The sequence below is a fragment of the Mugil cephalus genome, chromosome 1 (assembly GCF_022458985.1).
Source record: "Mugil cephalus isolate CIBA_MC_2020 chromosome 1, CIBA_Mcephalus_1.1, whole genome shotgun sequence".
Taxonomy (NCBI): Eukaryota; Metazoa; Chordata; class Actinopteri; order Mugiliformes; family Mugilidae; genus Mugil; species Mugil cephalus.
In genome coordinates this window covers 24,801,712-24,816,163 of record NC_061770.1, presented here as the reverse complement: position 1 = coordinate 24,816,163, position 14,452 = coordinate 24,801,712, and the positions used below count along the sequence as shown (strand labels likewise).

The window sequence follows — 14,452 nt, the reverse complement described above, 5'->3', positions numbered from 1 at the left end:
ACCCACTTTTCAATGTAATTTAATGACGCACTATATCATAACATCTCACATCAGCAACTAGATGAGAGACATTAAACATAACCGGTTGATGAGGAAGCAGCCAATCAGATTTAAGATATTCCTTCCATTTTATGCCCTGAACTCTTCGGCTTTGCACCGGTTTCATTCAGTGGCCACAGAGTCTGTAGTCGAGCTCCCGTCTGACGCCTCAAGAATGGAGAAGCGCTGGAGACATTTGTGCTTTGGAGAAGTATATTGACACGCATTGTTTCCACAGCTGACAGCTCCTGTGACGGCTGAGCGGAGCTGTTCACAATGTGTTCGGGCCTCGATACCGAGACTCTCCCCCTTTTTCAAGCCTCCTTCACCGTGCCCACATTTCTGTTATATACACATATTTGCCCGAGCTAATGCCTGCAGCGCAGAGGCATTATATCATGATAAAAATGGTGCAGAGGACGCCTTCCTAATGTTGATTCATAACGCGCTTCGGCAATATTTAAATAAGGCTTATGAAAGTGAGAACGAATGAATCCTCTGCAAAATTCATTAAAAGTCATTATCCTCTTTTATAGCTGCTCTTTCTTTCTTTTTTTTAGTGTGTGTGCAAATATTTTCATCTGCTGCACCACAGAGTAGTCCTAATCCAATTTTTTTTGGTGTGTGGGGGGGCAACGCCAGCAGGAAGAGCTGCCATCCACGGACCCTGAATATTTCAGCTGTGTCCCACTTCAGTGTCACAAAGAAGCAGAAGAACAGCTCCCGATCAAAAACACTGACGCAGATTTATTTAGCGCTGGTATTAAAGAAGAAGAAGAAGAAGAAGGAGAAAAACATGTGGCAGACAGAACTGACAGGAGATGAGGGAGAGCGGCAGAAAAAGAAGTGGCCGTGTAAGGAAAATCGATTTGAGGACACGGAGAAAAGAGGGAGAGAAGTGTGTTAGCGGCCGTTGCCTCCTCTCATAAATCCACAGCCTTCCATGACGTACTTTTCAAGTCGATGGATTCTCTCGCTCACGCTGCCTGCCAGCTGTAGCAGGCAGCAACAGTGAGGGAATTATTTATGAATTTATCCACACAGTGTGTCCAACTGCACACCCGCCAGCTCGCCTACCGGATACAAGACACTCCGGAGTATCTGCTCCAGCTTCGGCTCCAGAATAATAAATAACTGCTGGATGATTTAAGTGTTTAAGCTTCGCTCGTGTCTTTTTTGAGCTCGAGTCACTCACGGTCTCAAAAGTGACGGGTTTTCGACGTGGAACCGACGTCTCAGAATGAGGCGGCTGTGATTTCACAAGCAGCGAAGGACACGAAAGAGGCCAACGCAAGAGTCATCTGTTATTAATGATTCACAGAAGTCTGGTTAACTCTCAGACTCAGTTCTGATCAGAATAGGAGGCTGGCAAAACTCTATTTGGATTTCATAATGAGGTGAGTCTCAGCCGATGCAGAGAAAGAAAAAAAACTCCAGGCTGTTACTGAATAAAGCGTCGAAAGGTTTAACCGGCCCAACAGATCTTTAGTGGAGCACAATCAGTTTGTGCGGTGAGAAAAAAACGTGAACCCTATGGAACGGCTTCAGTTCACCATTTAACAGTCGATGCTAACTGCAGGATTTCCCATTAACGGTGTTAATGCTACGGTGGCCAGCCAGGGTCTAATTGATTCGCAGTTGCATAGTTTTTCCTATTATTACCCAAAAGCATCTCTCCCTCCCTTCCTTTCCCACAGCTACCTCCCCTCTGAACGCCCATCGCACAGAATTTAACCTGACGGAGCAAACGGCACAGACGTCTCATGTAGCATGTGAAGCTAATTGTGTTGTTCACTAATAAAAATTTAAGTTTAACATTGTTTGTGTGGAGATTTGCAGTGATTTAAAGAGAGTTGGTCAAAACCCGTAACAAACGACCCCAGACGCAACATGAACTAACTAAACTTTATAAGCGCCACCTAGCGAAGTTACGTTGAACGTCAACTATAAATTAGATTTATTTGCTGGGACTTTATTTGTCTTCTATTTTTATCTGACATTTGTCCATAGAAGGCCACGCCTCAACAGCGTATGTCCTGTAACATCCCCGTTATCACTACAACCTAATCATAACCAATAAAGGCATTTTATTTAGACAGTAGAAGAAGAGCAACATCTGAAAACCAGCGGCTCACTAGCGCCCTCTTCCACCATGCAGAAGAACTGTCTGCCTCCTTCAATGCGCATTAATGTCAGATAAATATGTTACACACATGTGTTGTAGTATATTACTCTGTGTACTCTGTAGTATATTATTGTGTGTGTACAAACTACAAGTGGAGCCGAACTCGAATACAGTATTCGGAAAGACACAAACAAAATGTTTTTTTTTTTTTGCAAAAAAAAAAAATGGGTTGTGGAGGCAGAAAATAACTTCTGGGAGGTGGAGTTTGACCTGGAGATTATTCCGTTACATTACATTAGCATTGAGACGTCTATAGTCAGATTCTCTCATGTTAGCATTCGTCTGTTAGCATTCGTTAGCTCAGTAATTCAGACTATTGTCTACTGGTAAATGGTTAAGGGTTGTACAGTCTCAGATACACACCCATTCACTCACACAAGCACACACACATTCTCACACCAGTGCCACACACTGGGAGCCACTGGAGGTTCAGTGTCTTTGGCATGTGGCATATTCCAGGGATTGAACCTCTAACCTCTCTATCTACTGACTCACAGTCATCTCTACTGTCTCCCACAAGAACCAGATCATCATCACAGTCATGTTCTGCTCCTTCAAGTCAGAATAAATCACCTGTATTAGCTGCATTTAATGAAAACATCAACCAATACTGCAGATACATCCATAATTATTAGAATGGATAATTAAAGAATACTTAATGTAACACATATCCTAAATTAAAAACATTTTTTTACACCTATTTTGAATTTTATTCAAACACAAATACTTTTTTTCCCTCAATAAATCCAAATACTGGATGGTTTGTACTCCCCTAACATATATTAATGTCAGACAAAGACACAGTTTGTGAGAGATTTTGCATTTTGAGGTGAGGGTCAGCTCAGTGCATCCTCATCTCACGTGTCTCCATGTGTTCAAACAGGAAATACAGAAATTCAGCACTAATTCTGATGGAGGAAAAAAAATATTCAAAACAGCTGGAATCATACAGACATTACGTTTATGGCACAGACCAACAGAGAAATATTCTAAATATATCACCTGCTATAGTCTGGGAGCCTTATTATACGTATTACCCGCTGACCTGCTGCCTTAGGGATAACAGTCCACCCACGTCCCCATACACCCAACGTCTCTCAGGAGGCCAGAGCCTGAGGACATCTGGACCGGACTCCAGTGCACTGCACTTATTCATATATTCACGTTTTTATACTGTGACTGCTCAGCGTGATCTTTAATTGCACCGCAGGGATAAATAAAGTTATTTGAATTGAATTGAATTGAATTGAATTGAATTGTATTTAATTGAATTGAATTGAATGACACTGTTGCATTTCTGGGAACCCATAACCTAAAAATATAAACTGCTGGAGATAATTATTCCTATAACTCTATGAATGTTCTGTTCTGTTCTGCAAGACTTTGACAGGGATTAGTTTTTCCAAAAATAGGTGATGGAAAAATAAGCTCTGTCCATGTAGGTGTCCAAGCATGATTACACCAGTGTTGAGTCATTAATAATTTACTAACAGGGAATCTGTAGATTCTGCAAGAGCTTCATTAATGAAGCTCTAACGTCCCAATTAGTTTGTGAGTTAATGAAATTACAGTAATGAAGACACAGAGCGGGAGCATCCAGACGATATTAGAACTGTAAAAATACTTGATTCATCTACATGTCTTTATTATTTAAGTGTAGGAGTGCAAAATACGTCATTGCAAATTTACTCATTTGGAAACATTTGTACATCCTGAATGTGGTTGTCTGTTCAGAAACCATTAACGAATGCCCTGTCAAAACGTAAAAACGCACATAACTGAAAAGTGCAAATAAAAGCCAAATGTTCCATGTTTTTGCAGCTCTCCGATCGCTCGGCCCCGAAAACCGCGCGTTCCTGGTGCGAATCCTTTGTTGCCTCAACAAGTGGCGTCGCCGACAGATTAGAGGTGTTGTCTGTTATCCGCGACTCTTGCAGAACAACATTGTCACATTATTTGCCAAGACGCTCCAAGCTGGCAAGCATGAAACTAGCTTAGAGCTAATTTCTGGCTCGGAACAGAGCCATTTACAAACGCGTCTTTGGTTTGTGTGATAAAGTGGCGACTAATTCCTGCCAGTTGGAAGATACACAGTGAATCTGGGATGATTCATCTGTTAGTGTGGATGACTTTGTTTTTCGAGGTTTTTCAATGGGAACTGATAAAAGCAAAGGGTGGCCTCCATTTGTACATACAGTATTTCTTGGACACGTTTATAGACGTAGGACGAATCACTGCTTCGGGGCGGCACAGACAAGGGCAACGACACACTTTCTTTTAATCACCTTTGCAGCAGGTGCATGATTAAATGTCACATATTTTATTTCAGGTCTGGAAATGTCCCAAACTGTAGAAAGGGAGCAGCAGCAGAAGCAGCAGCCTGTCATAGCAGAGCAGGCCAGATGAGTCCTGAATGGCCAGATGGCAGGTGATGGTTCTGTCGGACGGGGACCACGGGGGACAGACACTGACACGATGATGTGTGTGTGTGTGTGTGTGTGTGTGGGTGGGTGAACAAGACAAAAATAAAACACAAACTATGGATGGAGCGTGACTTTTATTGTTGTAATGTTTGGTTTCTGAACCAATAGCTCTTATGTAGTAATTTCAATATGGACTCAAGTCGTCTTCTTGGGAAACAACTCTAATCAGTTTGGGGTTAAATATATTAAAATCTCAAATGCTACACATGCTATCCTACATTAGACGACTGGAAGAAGTTGTAGGACGAGTCTGCAGATGTGTTAGCAGTTCAGCACAATGATGCTAACCCGCTGAAGCTAATGGAAGTGCATGAACAAAGTAAACCAAACGAGAAGGATTATTAAATTAGACCACTAAAATTCAACCTCTGAATATCTGAATTATGTCTCATAAACTTTCAGGTCTTGTATTTCACCAGACGTGTCACAGTGAACAGGAGACCCGCGTAGTCCATTAGCATGTATCCTGTTAGCACCATGAACACATTATAGAAATGTCTCACAAAAGTGGAGACACCGTAAAAACAATAACTACTTTACATTAACTGAACTAAAAATGTTTAGTATTTTTGGAAATATGATAAGGTATCAGCTTCAACTGTTTTTTGTTTGTTTGTTTGTTTGTTTGTTTAAGTTTGCTGCGTGGAGTTGTGAGTTGTTTGCCAAGCTCAATATTTTAAGTTTGAGCTTGTGACCCCTGGTGGTGGCTGGATGCAGCTCTCTGAGGATACATGTGTAACCAGAGGAAGTTTCCTGCTCGCCTACTTGCTAAGCCTGTGTGATATCAAGTAGTCTAATGCAGATACTTTTAGATGTCTACTTCCATATAAGAAAATTATGATTTTTACAATGAACATTTGTGAATGTAATTATGAAAAAACATATGCAAAAGAATGAAGGAAGCTGCCAAATGTCAGACTTCTCTTATATCAGAGTTATTAAAGACAATCTGGGCAAATCAGCAATTCGACTGAAAACAAGACCAGTCGGGTTCAAGTCCGACTCGGTCCTTTCTGGGTGGAGTTTGCATGTTCTCCCTGTGTGGGGGTTCACTCCAGGTGCTCTGGTTTCCTCCCACCTTCCAAAAACGTGCTCGTCAGATTAGCTGGTGATTCTTACAGGAGAATCAAGTTAACTGAACAAAATATAATTACACCTCAAAGTATTAGTGCGTAGGACTCAACATTTTAAGCTCTTATTTACAAGAAAATCAAGTTAGAAAACATCTTTAATGAAAAACAACTTCTCATATGTCACTGTCGAGGGTTCGCCCGTCCTCTTTAGTTTAGATGAACTACTGTACGTACGGCTGAAGATGTGAACCAGACACAGACACAGACACAGGCGGCTCTGAGTCTTTAACCATCACTCTTCCTGTAATAAAACAATAGAAAAACATAAAAACTTGAATCCATCTCAGCACCGAAGGCAGCTGAAGACTGGAGTTGCAATACTTGCAGCACAGCCAAATATATCCAGATACAACAAGTGGCATTTGAGGGGAATGGTGACGTTCTGAGATGAATGACTGACGCTCAGTGGAGTCATTTGGGTAATCTGAAAATCTGGGGTGTTTGTCACTGCTAAGCTCACCTGAAGTCACTTCCTGACAGTATATCCCCTCCTGTCTGTCTATCTGCATTACAGCGTGTTGCAGGATGATAAGGCAATCTGCAGTCGCCTCCTCCTCCTCCTCCACCTCCTCCACCACCAGCATCCCAGTAACATATCACCCCCTGCAATCTGCCACCGTGTGCTACCTCTCACAGCGCAGAAAATGTGTTACTTCTGCCAATTTTATTCATTTACTTATTTTTATTTATCTATTTATTTATTTTGGCAGAAGTTTGCGGTACTATATGTGGGTCTTCGTCTGTTTGCCATCTAACTAAGGCATCCCAACGAATGCCCCCAATTACACACCACGACCTCTGACACGCCCACGCCGACAGATTGACCGCTGCCTTGCAGCGAGAAAAATAAAAAAATAAAAAAAAGTCAGACAGGATTCTATGACACAGGCCAGTTTGCCGGCATAACCGTCAGCAGCAGAAGCATCCCTGCGGACGGCTTATTTAGTCCATTATCCACCTCATCAGTCTACATCTGGGCGTATGGCAGCGTGTGGGTCTGCTAATAGATCGGCCGCGGTTCTTCTTCTTTTTTTTTCTTTCCAGATCACATTTGCAGACGGGGTAATTTGTCGTCTCTTTCTCTCGCTTGTCACCTGTAAGTGATGACGGTGTTACAAAGTTTAGAAACTCCTATCTCGGGCTCAGCTCTGCTCCGCAACCTGTAGGCCACGCAGACGAATGCACATTAATAGATACGTGAGCGTGTTTATCCGTCACAAACCTCTATTTATAACGCGCGGTCCCACCGTGTGTGGGTCCGCACGCCTCGAGCCGCCGCTCTGCATCCCATTTATTAGCATTTATTTCTTTTCTTTTCTTTTTTTTTTTTTTTTTTTTTCAAAAGGGTATATTTTGGATCATTGCTATACTTTCGCCGCCTCGGCTAATAGGGGCCCCATCGGTTGCCGTGGCAACACCCAGGTAAGTGGGAAAGGAGTGCTTAGTTCGCTGCGCAGCATGAGACCGTTTCTAAAATTGTTGACCTATTAAAAATTAAAAAAAAAAAAAAGAAAAAAAAAGAGAGAGAACATGAACGCCCACCAACCCACCAAGATGAGGGCGCTACCACAATCATATGTGTTCAGGAGCAGGTTTGGAATGAGAGTTTGATGATGGCTGCAGAAAAAAAAAAAAAAAAATGAAAATAGAGATGAGAAAGAAAGGAAATGAACTTGTGCCTGTTCATCCACTTCATCCACAAATGCAGCAGCGACTCCTAAATGAACTCGGGAAGAGCACACACAAATTCGTCTTTCTATCTCTGTGGGCATCTGTCTTCATTTTCCTTTTGCGCCAGCTACATCTCAGTTTTATCATCCTCTCCTCTCTTTCCGTTTCCCCTTTTTCTCTTCGTCTATTTTGCTTGTTTTACCTTTTTGATGGAATTACCTTCCCCCTTTCTTCCTCTCCCTCCTCTCTTCCTGGTCCACTGAGCTGTCTGCCACCCTTCAAATACCTCTCCCTTCCACTTTCCATCCCCCCCCCCACCTCTCCCTTCACCCCCACCTCCCTCCTTCCTTCCCCTGGGCCTTTCCTGTGTCTGATACATCAGAAGCTCAGGACAGCTGTCTATTCCCTGCAGGCAGCCGTCAGAGGCTTTGGCCATATGGGTGGAATAGCGATGGCACTATGTGGTCTGTATCTTATTGTTACCCCCCTTTTTCTCATTTTGAGCTTTTCCCCCCGAAACACTTCTTCTTGCAAAAGCCACCTCCCCTTCATGTTCCTTTTCATTTTTGCTTCTCGATACATCTGTCTGGCTGTCGAAGAGGCGAACCGCTCGGTCTGCAGGTACAGACCAGAGGTGCATGTGGGTAGCATTAGGGAATAATCAACTACAACTATATATATATATTTTTTTTACATATATTTGTTAAAACATTTGTCTTTAAAATAATCAGGGAATAAAATGTCAGGTCTGATTTGCTATAGCACAGTACAGTATAGTGCATTATCTAACACCGGCGTGGAACATATTCGCATATTAACATTCCTCCGAGTTCATCCGAGGGCAGGTAAAGCGAAAGCGGCACTAATCCATATCCCTGCGTTGCCGCTGAGTGAAATTACAGCGTGAAACAGGTCGCACATTGTGATGAACCTCCGTTATTCCACCTTGCATTTGAAGAATATATATTCATGGCTTTCGGCTCGAATAGCACCTAGTCAGTGGCTGGATGATGAATGGACTGGAGCGGCTAATAGATTATGTAACAGAGGGTTTGGTTGGAGCCTAGAAAGCAGCTGTATTTAGATTTGTTTAGATTCATTAGTAAAAATGTGGCTCTAAATGAATGGTAATGGTGCTCCATGTGTGCTTGGTGCATGAGTGTATATATGTACAGAGAATGTATTTGCAGAGAGAAGACAGGAAGCAAATTATAATTATCATTAATTAGTGATTTAAGGAAGAGGGGTGGGATTTAACACATTTTTTTTCCACTTCCACCAACTCCTTTTCGAGTATGTAAATTAAATCAGAGGTCTTCAACACGAGGCAAAATCTTTGGTTGATTAAACATTTTTTATACATATATGTATATATATATAAATATTCCCCCACAGAGTTAAATTTATTTAAACACACGTTAACATGAATCCTACATATTTCAGTAAAGGGATAAATGGAGGCAGAATACGTTATCTTTCAGTCAACAACACTGCACTCTTTCACACAGAGCGTCACACTAGACCTGTCAATCTAAGCCTCCTGTACACAGTAGGCCCCACCCCTATCGCTGCTGAGCCAATCATGAGGCCGCATATTACACGCTGACTCTGTCAGGTTCCCGTAATTAACCCAGAGCTTTTTCAGCCCTCAGATGAAATCCCAGACGTGCACTGTAATATTAGCAGAAGAGAAGCTGACAGTGCAGCTCCCTCCCATCGGCCAACCACAGAATAAAAAAAATATCTGAACTTGTGTATTATTTGAATAGCTTAATATTGAATGCAAAATAATAAAAATAATTTTATAAATAGCACTAGGCCGAGTTTAATATACAACACATATAGTAGGTAGGGGGTCCCTACTTATCTCACTTATCATTCATTCATTCATATATAAGACAGTTGGGTTTTCACCAAAGGCCACATATGGATTGTTGAGCCACTCAGTTCAGGTTTATGGGCAAATAAATGTAGGTGAATTATCGCTCATGAATGTTGGTTTCATGTTGGGATAAGCATTACATCAATGGCCATCCAGGACTAATTTATTATTATTATCACTATAACATGAGGAACGTAAAACTGGGGGTTGTTTTTTTTTATTGCTAATACTAATCTATAAAATTTCTGGATTAAATAGATCTAATTCAAATTCATGTGTTTTGTTTTATTTTAATGCAGGATTAATTAAGGATACTAAGGGATGTCCCAATCAGTATCAGGAGATCAATATAAGGGCCGATCAAGGCATGATCCTTTGTAGACAAACCAGTTTGTTCTTCTTCTGTTTCAATGACAATTGACAACAATCTTAGCTCTTGAAAATTGAATCATGAAGAGCAGTTTGAATCTCTTTTAAACCCAAATCATTAACTACCTAATACTATACTAGTATAGAGCCCTTCACAGTTTGTAAACAGCGTGATGTTCTTTGAGGGGCGGGGCTTAGCTGGAGGCAAAAGATCTCAAAGACTGTAGCTTGTAAACAGTGGTTAGCATGTTTCAAGGGACTGTTTTGGCAAGAATGGATGAGGAAACGCATAGTTTAGAGAATATACTGATACACTCACTCCGTGAGTGAGACTGTGAGTGTTATTTTAAGAAGCTGACTCTGACTGATGGGACTAGATTCACTGACCCCTACACTCTCACTCACTGGATGGACGATTTGACCAAAGGACACATAGGGGACGAAGTCTGGTCTGTCTTTATCAAGTGAAGCCTCTCCAATAAAGATATTATAAGAAATAAGTGGAACCACTGTGGAGTTTAACGTAGTAAATGCAACTGTTTGGACACCCATGAAACACACAATTAACATTGAATTAGCTTATGGTTAGCATTAGCATTAACATGTATCAAGAATCCTTCAAATAATGATTAACTTAACGTTATTTCAGTCACAATTTATTCTAACCCATAACATTATCTAGGTTTAAATGATTGTATATTAGATATTAATCTTAACCTGATATTAAATCGAGCTGCAAACAGAGAGTCGTTGATGATTGTCTCACTCCAAACCTTTCTTTTAATTGCATTCAGCCAAGTCTGGGTGTGTATGTGATAAAACTTCAAGTTAGTGTTTTTGCTTTTTTCGACCCCAAAAATACAGCAAGACATTTTCCCGGGTGACAGTGACAGTGTTCGCCTCAAGCTTCCCTCTGTTTTGCCTCCAGCTAATGTCGTGATGTAGGCCATGAAGGGCTCTATACTAACATATACTTTAATGTCTGGGGAACATGACTGAGACGTCCCTGCCATTAGATTGGTGCTGGTGGAAATAAAAATAAGATCCTTTACTGTTTGTGATTTGAGTTTGATTTAGTTAAACTAACACAAACCAAGATCTCTTCACCCTAGTCAACCCTACACCCTAGTCTTCCTTAAACTAAACATTTATTTTCAAAGCGAGGACCCGAGACTCTGAAGACGCCTACTGTTGACATTTTCACATTCTTTAGACTTTCTATAGTCTTCAAACTTCATTTCTTTTCACAGTAGGTTAGGGATGACTTGGAATAACTCCACTTAGCCTTCGTAATCAAGTTGGTGCAGATGAACACACAGTGGACCGAGCTCTGTCTCTGCTGTCGTAGAGGGAACCAGGGATAATCTGTTGTTAATTGAGTTTCTCGTAGGGTGCGTGTCAGTCAGCAATCAAATTAAAATGTTCTAAAAGTTTTCCACTGCCAAAGAAGTAATAAGGAACCATTATCGGTGCCAGATATATCAATAGTGCAAAGCTTTTATTTGTATGTGGCCAACTTTCAAGAAATGCACCAGCAAATAAAAACATTTTAACAATGTGTGTGACACAATGCAAACGGATTGTAAAGTAAATCCTTGCTTCCAGGGCACCTTTAAATGACTCCTTGTAATAAAAAGGGGTATTGTATGCTTTTTTTTTTCTTGGAGTCCGATAAGTCCCTTGAGAAAATGCCAACTTCTTGCCTTCCAATCCCAGCTTAATATGATGGTGCTATAAAAAAAAAAAACATCCTTTGCCAGGAAATATGAACAATGCTGCAATAAATAAGTCAGCATACAGCTGAGACTGGGCTTAATGCCTGTTCAGTGGGTCATGCAATAACCACAGCAAAGCCACGTCACTTTACGCTTGTCATTGAAGTCACAGATGTGCAAATTCAACAGGTGAATTTAGATTCTTACAAGTACAGTTGCTTTTCTTTAGTGTTTTAGTAGAGTTTCGTCTTCTGTTCTAAAGGATGATGTGGGAGTTGGGGTTTCCCCAATGAACTCACTAATTGAATAATTCCTCAAATGAATTAGCTTGAACCCCCCAGGAAAAAGTCCAGGATGTTTGGGGTGTGGGTAGGAAGGTTGGGAACCACTGACCTAGAGGATAAGAACATTCCTTCTCTTTCCATTCTGGGATTTCATTTTGATCTTTTGACAAAGGCTATGGAGCTGACGACTCTCCAAGTCCACTTGCCTTTAGCATTTTTTTGATATCCCGTGACCTAGATACCCTGAGAACCTTCACAGACGTATTCGTGTGAGGGATATTATGTCATTCACTGGTATAAATTAACATGTAGCATATACAACAAGTATCTGGTTGACAACAAGTGTTCCTCTGTAACCACACATTCATTTGATGGATCGTCATTATCCGTTATGTGGCACAGAGTTGGAAAATCCCTTTAACCCCCAGAGTGTTGTGTCGTTATTCCCCATTAATCACAGCGTAGGCCATTATAAAAAATCCTTCAGGCGGGGATCTTATTGTATGTAACCTCTCACTCGTGTCATTTTCCTCATTCTTCTCCTCAAGGTGAACTCTGTTAATGGGCAAAGTGGGAGGGATGATTAATTGCATGAAGCTGATGGACAGGTTTGGGATGAGTATGAGTAATGGTCCATGTGTTTAAACATACATTTAATTAAAAAAAGAAAAGAAAAGAAAGAAAGACAGGAGGGAGGGTGTAATTAATCTATACATCTATTAGAGGCTGTAAAATGACAATTTGTGTCTGGAATCATGTTCTCTTTAAATCCCCATGATGTTAAATATATACTCTCTATTGTTGCCCTTGGAACCAAACTCACGCAGGATTGTGGCATTTGGGCTGAGAGTTGTTTGGTCTGTAGGAGCATGATGAGCTTTCTAAAACAGTGAGTCTAATGGTAGGAGAAAAACTACACCGGCCATTAATGGGTGTAAATTGTAACTGGCAAACGTGGACAAACAGAACTTCACATGAAACTGTGACTACAGAGAAGAATTACAGTTTGAAAGTTCATTAAAAAAGCCAAAAAAAGGAACCTCTAAGCTTCTATTTTACTATTTTTCCAGACTTTTCAGCTACGTCTCTGTTACGGCTGCAGCTTGTCATTTCTGTTTGTGTTTATATGAAACCTGATCACTCCCTGATCTGCCAAGCACCTTCATGCTGCTGGATCCTGAAGCTCCACCCTCTGACCTGATTGGTGCAGCCTACTCTGATCCTGCCAATCCAGACCTGACTCCACCCCTGTTTCCTGATTGGTGCGGCAGGCCTTCAGCAGCCAATCCCAGCTGATCAATTAGGAGCCCCAGGCTATATAACACCTGTTGCTGTCTGTTGGTGTCAGTTCACCTTGGTGACTTGCTGTGCTTTGTGTGTATCTCCTGTGTTTTTGGCACTTTGGGATAGGTTGTGACCACTGCCCAAAGTTGTAGTGTCTCTATTCTAGTTCTTTCTGTTTCTGAAGAGTGGCCAGGTCTTTTTAGGTTAGTTTTAGGCAGAACCCACTGATTTTTCCACCACTGGTAGGATCTGCTCTGTATTAGACACACTAGGTGTAGGGGTGCTGTTGTTTGGATTTTCGTTAGCTTAAGAAGTTAGCGTTTGTGTCCTTTTTTTATTTTATTGCAAGGTTGTTAACTCTTAAAGAGTCCTCCTTTTGGGTCTGGTCTGGTCTAGGTGGGGGCTACATGTCTAAGTAACATCCACATGAATGAATTCCAGGTCCAAAAGTTTCCCAGCAGAACAGTGAACTGTTACAAGATGGTCGATGTTATTTACTTCTCCTGTCAGTGGTTATAATGTTATGGCTGATCGGTGTATATATCGTCTTGTCCTCTCTTGTCTCACTTAATCTGTCTCTACCCAGCCGTCCTCGTGCAGATGGGCCCCCGCGTACGAGGAGCTCCTTCCTGTTAAAAGGAAGTTTTTCTTTGCCACAGACTCCGGTGGCTCCTCCACTTCTAGGTTCTGTAAAGCGTCTTCAGACTATTTGTATTGTTACTGACGTCATCTAAATACAACCTACTTGAACTTCAGAGGGAAAAGAACCGTCCCAGCTGAAAGAGTCAAGGCAAACGAGACGAACATATTAATCTTCTTCATCACCTCCCTCTTGATCTCGGCTCAATTCAGCGCCGACTGAACAGCAGCGAATATTTTCCCTTCAATGCTGAAAGTATTTAATCTGCAGTCTCGACCACATCAGTTAACTTACAAGTCAGTGCTCCGGATGAACAAAAAAAAAAATAAAAATACATGTTAGGAGATTCATGTTGAGAAACGATTCAGCTCTTTTCTTTTTAATCATGCAGGCGAAACCTACAGCACGGCACGCTGCTATTAAACAGCTTCTGATTCCTATGGCACCTTGTAATAAGTGTCGGCCTAAGGCTAAAGAACTTTTTTTTTTTTCCCCCACCACTCTCCCCATGATGAACTCCACAGTGTAAAGACACACCAAGCCCGATGCATTATATTCGCTGTGAAATGATTTTAAATCTGGCTCGTGACCTCTCTGACCCCACATCTCTTTCTGTCTCCCACCGCTCTGTTCGCTCCTCAGAAACACAGGATGTTATCTAACGCTGCAGCGCACAGTAAAAGGAATGCACTCCATCCCACTGTTTATTATCTCAAAAATAAAAGGCGTTCATTTCTGCTCTCCACACATCACCAATCAGATAATAC

General features: G+C 41.4%; 1 protein-coding gene across 1 annotated transcript in view; it reads right to left on the bottom strand.

The window, feature by feature from the left end:
* The window catches only part of LOC124995876 (copine-9-like), an 85,584-nt gene that overhangs the window by 31,049 nt on the left and 40,083 nt on the right, over nucleotides 1-14,452 (bottom strand).